The following is a 7820-nucleotide window of genomic DNA, read 5'->3' as shown; positions in this document are numbered from 1 at the left end:
TGGAATGAAACCCACCAAGTGCAATACCTAGTTGTCAGTGTATACATACATATCCAGGAGGAACAACACAAAGCGACAGCTTAGAAACGTTTACCTAATGGAGAATACAGCTAGTTAGTAATCCATACCCGGGCTCCGGCTGATCAGCTTTGTAGAGGCTGCAGAGGTGTTGCGGCCTCTTCAGTACTTGTTGCAGCGCCCTCCATTGTATAGTGGCTGCATCTGGTATCTCTTGAATGAGACTGAGGCGGGATCAGGCTGTTTGACCAATGAAAATGAGATTGATCTATGGGGGTCCCTGGTGTCAGACCCCCACATATAAGTTCTGGAAAACCCCTATACACTGTTATATGCACAGTCATAGTCACTGCTGTTATACTGAGGGGGCAGATACTTTTTATTGTCACAGGTCTATCCCTGTTATCTACCTATATAGCACCAACATACTCCACAGAGCTGTACAAGGATTCACGGCCGTTTCAGTCCATAATGGGGACCAGCACCCTATACTATAATGGCCATATAATCCCCCTATTATTCCATACACCCCCTCCTATACCTTCTTATACCACTCTCTATATAGGGGGATCCCACAGCAAGAAATTCCTGCCTCAGTCCCATTCCACTCATCGCGCCTTGAAAATATCCATGTGCTTGCCGCCAAAACGACCCCATCCAGATGTATGGAAGGGATCAGTGGCGAAAATTTCTGCAACCAATCTGCCCCATGTGAGCCCAAGCCGTCGCCCTGCGCCCCACTGTAGGGTCTGTCCAGGTGTGACGGGTGTAATGTGGCGCTGTCCAGGTGTGACGGGTACATGGGGGTGTAATGTGGCACTGTCCAGGTGTGACGGGTACATGGGGGTGTAATGTGGCGCTGTCCAGGTGCTGAAATGAGTGGAGAATAGAAACGAGCAAGAGGGAGAGCTGAGAGAGGAGGTGGGAGATGTGCGGAGGGGAGCGGAGGGTGGAGACATGGGGAGGGCGAAAGCAATCTGCGGATCCAGACAGGCAAGGGAGAGGGAGTGGAGGTGGAGAGAAGCTGGAGGCGCAACAGCTGTGGAGGAGAGGAGCGAGCAGGGGGGTGGGAGCTGCTCAGGCTTTTCCGCAGACACTGATACTCCTGCAACCCCCCTTCTCCGAGCGGCAAGGGACCCCCCGACTGAGCGCAGGAAGGACATGCATCTGAGCCTGTGATGAGGGAAGGGAGAGCAGGTGAGGAGGCTGCCCAAATATCTATCTATCTATCTCCTATCTATCTATCTATCTATCTATCTATCTATCTATCTATCTATCTACCTATCTATCTATCCATCCATCCATCCATCTGATCTGTCTGGGGGCTCTGCCGTGCCCGTCCCCTCTGCCTACATACCCGTCCCTGTGCATGGCTGTGCCTGGTGTCCCTGTCACACAATAGCGGCTGTCTCTCTGCTCCGCAGCCTTCTCGCCCCACATCTGTCCCTCTATCCACTTTGTGTTTTCCCTTTTCCTCCTCCTTAATCTTAATGTGTGTAATTGCTCCTCTCTCCGAATTCATCGCCCTGTGACATAAACAGCCCATTATCTCTCCTAGTCACACACGCTCCGCTCCTCGCGGGCTCCCTCGGTGACACTGGGGGCTTCCCATGTGAATCTCCCCATCGCTACCTCCGACGACTTGCCCCATAAATTCCCATCCTCCCCTCAGACCACTGCCCCGAGGTGGGTGACAACCTCCATGGTGCCAACACCAGAAGGGGCTCCTTTCATTGGCTTCCCTTAGCCGGTCCACAAGTGGCCGCTCCAGAACTGAACGTGGAGCACGTGGGGGTGAATGACGGCTGTCACTGAAGCGGTTAATTACAGGCTTTGCATAGGTAGTCCTAGGGGCCACCGTGTACCCCGATATTGGGAGAGGAATCAACTCATGAACCCCCCAGTGGTTGGAATTAGTGACCCCCTCCCCACCGCTATGGAATCAAATAGGTTCATGGTCCATGAGCAGAACCCAGGACCCTGGATAAGCGTGTACCCCGGTGGTCGTTATACGTAGCGGGGAGGTGTATTACGGTAATATGCAGGGTGCATGCTGTAGTATTGTACTGTCAGCAGAGCGGGGGCATCTTCAGGCTGACAAGGCGGTGGTGTAAGCAGGAGGAGCGAGGTTATATAGGGAGCACCGTATGTCTCATTAGCAGGACCCCATGTAATGTCATGTAGATGTCTGGAGACATTTGACGTAAATGTTCCAGTCTAAAGTCACCGCCACAGCTGCGACCCTGCCCCAATCCCCAGCGCTGCTGCTGCTTTATTCCAGTGTCTCGCCTTGTCTGACATGAGGCTGAAGATGCTGATCCAGCTCGCCGGGTCTTCTTCTATGTGTCACCATCCTCGGACGGGTCTAGGACTATATATAGCCATGGCACTTGTGTTACTAAGGAGAATGACAATAAAGCGTTGATTAGGGTCAAGTGTTCCTACCCAGTCATCCATGTGTGTGAGACCATCTGTGTAATTCATGGCATGTACGGTTCACCATATGTGGGAATTCATGCCTGCGTGTCTAACCGGCCGTGTGATCTCATGCATACGTGTCTGGTTTGGTGCATGTCACAGGCTTTCATTTCTGCTGTGTATGTGAAGCCGCGCGTGTATACTGGCTATCGTCTGACCAGGTGGCTTTACATGATGATTTTATATCATCTGTGTCAATGAAGGATTATCTAAACTGTCATGTGACGGTAGCAACGTAGGTGTAGGGATCCGTGTGTGTGTGTAATGTGCAGGTGCACCTTGGGTGTGTGATGTAGAAGTGTACCGTATATATGTGTGTAATGTGCAGGTGCGAATAATATGCAGAAGCACCATGTGTGTGTATAATGTGCTAGTGTGTGATGTGCTGGTGCACTGTGTGATGTGCTGGTGCACTGTATGTGCGATGTACTGGAGCACTGTGGGTGATGTGCTGGTGCAGTGAGGGTGATGTGCTGGTGCAGTGAGGGTGATGTGCTGGTGCAGTGAGGGTGATGTGCTGGTGCAGTGAGGGTGATGTGCTGGTGCAGTGAGGGTGATGTGCTGGAGCACTGTGTGTGTGTGTGTGTGTGTGTGTGAGGTATAGGTGTACCGTATAAGTGTGTAATGTGCAGGTGCAAATAATATGCAGAAGCACCATGTGTGTGTATAATGTGCTAGTGCACTTAGTTTGTAATGTGCTAGTGCACTGTGTGTGTATAATGTGCTGGTGCACCTTCGGAGTGTGATGTATAGATGTACTGTGTATGTGAGTAATATGCAGAAACACCATGTGCTTGTATAATGTGCTGGTGAATATTGTGTGTAATATGTGGGTGCACCATGTGTATAATGTGCAGGTGCATCATGTTTATGTGTAAAATGTGCTGGTGCACTGTGTGTGATGTGCTGGTGCACTGTGTGTGATGTGCTGGTGCACTGTGTGTGTATAATGTCCTGGTGCACTGTGTGTGTGTAATGTGCTGGTGCACTGTGTGTGTGTGATGTGCTGGTGCACTGTGTGTGTGTGTAATGTCCTGGTGCACTGTGTGTGTGTAATGTGCTGGTGCACTGTGTGTGTGTGTAATGTGCTGGTGCACTGTGTGTGTGTGTGATGTGCTGGTGCACTGTGTGTGTAATGTGCTGGTGCACTGTGTGTGTGTGTGTAATGTGCTGGTGCACTGTGTGTGTGTGATGTACTGGTGCACTGTGTGTGTGTGTGATGTGCTGGTGCACTGTGTGTGTGTGTGATGTGCTGGTGCACTGTGTGTGTAATGTGCTGGTGCACTGTGTGTGTGTGTAATGTGCTGGTGCACTGTGTGTGTGTGATGTACTGGTGCACTGTGTGTGTGTGTGATGTACTGGTGCACTGTGTGTGTGTGTGATGTGCTGGTGCACTGTGTGTGTAATGTGCTGGTGCACTGTGTGTGTGTGTAATGTGCTGGTGCACTGTGTGTGTGTGATGTACTGGTGCACTGTGTGTGATGTGCTGGTGCACTGTGTGTGTGTGTGTGTGTAATGTCCTGGTGCACTGTGTGTGTGTAATGTGCTGGTGCACGGTGTGTGTGTGATGTGCTGGTGCACTGTGTGTGTGTGATGTGCTGGTGCACTGTGTGTGATGTGCTGGTGCACTGTGTGTATAATGTCCTGGTGCACTGTGTGTAATGTGCTGGTGCACTGTGTGTGATGTGCTGGTGCACTGTGTGTGATGTGCTGGTGCATTGTGTGTAATGTGCTGGTGCACTGTGTGTGATGTGCTGGTGCACTGTGTGTATAATGTCCTGGTGCACTGTGTGTAATGTGCTGGTGCACTGTGTGTGATGTGCTGGTGCACTGTGTGTAATGTGCTGGTGCACTGTGTGTGATGTGCTGGTGCACTGTGTGTGATGTGCTGGTGCATTGTGTGTAATGTGCTGGTGCACTGTGTGTGATGTGCTGGTGCACTATGTTTGCGCTGTTGGCTATACATGGTATCTTTTGTTACCTTCCACATGTAGCAGAGCTGAGCACGCAGATACCTTTCATCTTCTGATAGATAAGCCTCTTCTCAGTCTGTCTTCCTTGTCAGAGCAGCAGTTTGTGCTTCAGAGCTGTTCCACCATTGTGTAGGTTATGGTCGCCAATGTTCTCTCTCCTGTTGCTCTACTTTCTCCATGTGCGTCATATGAGACCTGCGGACTTGAAGTTGTCAGGACTTGCAGGGAGTTGTAGTCTCAGACCATTATCTAAAAGCACATTGTGCTGAAATCCTGGACAGCTCCTACTCTGTGCAAATGGCGTCTGCCACTCAGCTCTTGCCTTGCGCTCGGCCTGTTTGGGCTGCTTTGCCATAATTTGCACAAGACCAGACTGACCATTGCAGTAATGATCTACGGTGGTCTGTGGTGGTCTACGGGGATCTGTCCCATGTCTTATGGCTTTCCTCTAGTGGCTGGGCGTTCAGATGATCCCTCGCTTTATCGCTGCGTATGGACACAAGAGCTCGCTCCCTGTGCAGGTTATTGCTGATCACTGGGGGTCCCAGCACCCTGACACCAGGATCTGCTCGGGTCCTATAAAAGGGATTTTCCAGTATGGACAGCGCCTGTACGTGTATCCGAGCTCTCTCTGTGCTGGTCACATTGGGTGAGACAAGTGACAATTCTCAATAATGTGACCGGTGTGTGATAGTCGCGGTGTCAGGCGGTCACCAGGGTGCACTTATATCTCCCCCTGTCCAATGTCAGGTGCGCCCAGTCCATAGGGCGATGTGTATGATGACATGTCACCTTCCATGATGGTACAATGATGGGAGTGTCAGTCCATTGGGCGTTGTGTTAGTTACACACCTGTTGTGGAGTCCGCCGCTCGCCTCCTCTCCTTCCTCACACAATTGTTCCATTCACTGAGCAGAGATTAATCTTATTAGACGGGAATGGAACAAAAAACACTTGGGTTCACTTACTAAAGTGGAAAAATAGTGCACGATTAACCCTTTCATAGCCCTTAATGGCCAAACATAGGTGACAATTCTCTTAAAGGGACTTTGTCACATTAAGGTTTCTATTAGATAAGGGCATATAAGTATTGGCCATGTGACCCAGTGAGTAGCCAAGGCAGCGCCAGTGGGACAACGTGTGATATTCCCCATACTGATGGTAGTAATGTGCATGTAGTGTCTGTGCAATGTGCAGATCTGCCAGGTCCTCGTGCGTGACTAATAGATGACAGCCCCCCCCCCCCCATGGTAGAGAGGGTATGGAATATGGGCTCTTTATACCAGACACCCCTTGCCCTGCTGACAGAGCCCCCGGACTGTTCTGGATTAGCCCTTTATTTCTAGGACCTGTGCGCTACTTTTTCCGCCTCCAGGCAGTGACTTTTCTAGACGCAGCATAAATGTCACTTCTATTTTCTTGTACTTGTTCCAGGTGCAGAGGACGGTCGCTGCTCGCGTCAGACACGAAACATGGGGGCTTCTTAACTGGGCCACCCAGACCGTCATATTTGTAGCCCTGATGTCCTTGTCTGTGGCCCTTGAGTGCAAATATAATGTAGTCTTTAATAAGGGGTACAGCTAGAGGGGGCTCCGGGGGGGTGTGCCCTGAGTGCTGGATACTGGGGGGCGACTATTAAATATACAGAGTAACAAAATAATCCGCCATAAGGACGTCCCCGACCACAGACGGCTCCTACTTTCGTGGTCACAGCCATTAAAACTGCAACATTTATTTTTGCAACAATTGTCCACAAATGTCATTAATGTTCTGTTCATGGTAAACCCCATTACAATCCGGGTTGGGTTGGGTTGGGCGCGGTCTTGGGGTTGTGTCCGCCCATTCCTATGGCTCTACTTCTTGTCCCTTACGTATAATATCTTGTTCTCTGCCTTGATACTATTCGCTGTCTGGAATTGATCCGGGGTTCCCAGTGAACCTTCCCCGCACTGTATCCTGGCTCTAGTGATATACTTGGGGTCTGTAGTCAGATTTGTACAGAGGTTAGAAGATGTTTGGTCGGATCTCGATTCCTCCTTGATAAGTAACCGTCCCCTTTAAATTCCATCCTGAAGAAAAATCTCCATCTTTAAAGGGCAATTCCATCCACGGCTGAGTACACCGGGGTCCGAGCAGTAAAGCTTAATACCTTATGTTAGTAGGACGTTGTGGCCGTGCCGGCTCTGACTACACTGGGCGTGTTTGTAGTCTGTTACCATGGCGGGACATACATCTGCATTAGCGATAAGACGACTAGATATTCTAATGGCTTCTCTTTGTTTCGCTGCTTCTTTTTGTTGAGTTTAGATCCATTAGAGCGATACAAATAAATGCAGAGGTAAATCCTCAGTATAATTTCGATTCTTCATTGGACTACCAGATGGAGCGCCCCCCACTGGACCTAGTTTAGTCTGCAAGAACCTTTCTGACGTGCTCAGTGCTGCCCCCGCTGGTGGATGTGCGTTATAGGTATTGCCAGGGGTAGAAGGAGGCAAGTTATGAATTTTTTAAGGGTATGGGCTGAAGTGGGGTCACTTTCTTCTTTGCAGTATTTTCCAGCTCCCCGACTTGCCGAGATTTTGCAGCCATCTTGGCCCCAGAACATGATGGTAATAAGAAGCAAATATCACAAGAGATGTAATTCTGCATGCCCAGGAGCCGTACAGAACTGTGGGACTGGGAGAGAATATGTTTCCATAACTTATATTCAGGAAAAGTGAGATTTTATTACCATAACTTATGGCCGTAACTTATTAATATAAGAACCGCAGGAAACGGTGGGAATGAAAAATGACTGTAGGAAGTAATGAATGCAAACAAAGGCGGCGACGGAAAAATCCTGTGTATATAGAATGTTCTATGAGAGCGCAACGCGGCAGAGCAGTGAGGGGCCTAGGACCTGACCCTCAGGAGTCTCATTGCCTTCCGACCCCTTGATGCAAGAGTTAATTTTTAATGAAAGAGCGTCTCTTACTCTGGAGGACCCGACCTGTATTACACAATGTACAGATCTGAATAGACACGGTGTAATACTTCATTTAGCCTGTGGTGGCGCTGCAGGGATATTGAACACTTGCTGAGTACTACTGGTCTCTCTGCAGATTGTCCCTGATTATTACAGCAGGGGAAAAAATTGTGGTCACTTATTGTCCAGGGATCCTTCTAAGAAGTAGGGACTGCAGGGCAGAGAAAGTGGTGTCACAGTGATGTCACAGTACAGGATAATACACACAGTGATGTCACAGTACAGGATAATACACACAGTGATGTCACAGTACAGGGATAATACACACAGTGATGTAACAGTACAGGATAATACACACAGTGATGTCACAGTACAGAGATAATACA

The 7820-nt window shown here is 49.5% G+C and overlaps 1 protein-coding gene across 1 annotated transcript in view; it reads left to right on the top strand.

Moving 5' to 3' along the window:
* Window positions 1–1017: 1017 nt before the first annotated feature.
* The window catches only part of SLC8A2 (solute carrier family 8 member A2), an 82005-nt gene continuing 75202 nt past the window's right edge, over window positions 1018–7820 (top strand). Inside the window, exon 1 of the mRNA XM_075258970.1 lies at window positions 1018–1215. The gene's annotated coding sequence lies outside the window, so the exon portion shown is untranslated. The remainder of the gene's footprint in view (window positions 1216–7820) is intronic.

This window comes from Leptodactylus fuscus, chromosome 11 (genome assembly GCF_031893055.1).
Source record: "Leptodactylus fuscus isolate aLepFus1 chromosome 11, aLepFus1.hap2, whole genome shotgun sequence".
NCBI classification, from domain to species: Eukaryota; Metazoa; Chordata; class Amphibia; order Anura; family Leptodactylidae; genus Leptodactylus; species Leptodactylus fuscus.
The sequence above is the reverse complement of the archived record's forward strand: the minus strand, read 5'-3'. Positions and strand labels throughout refer to the sequence as shown.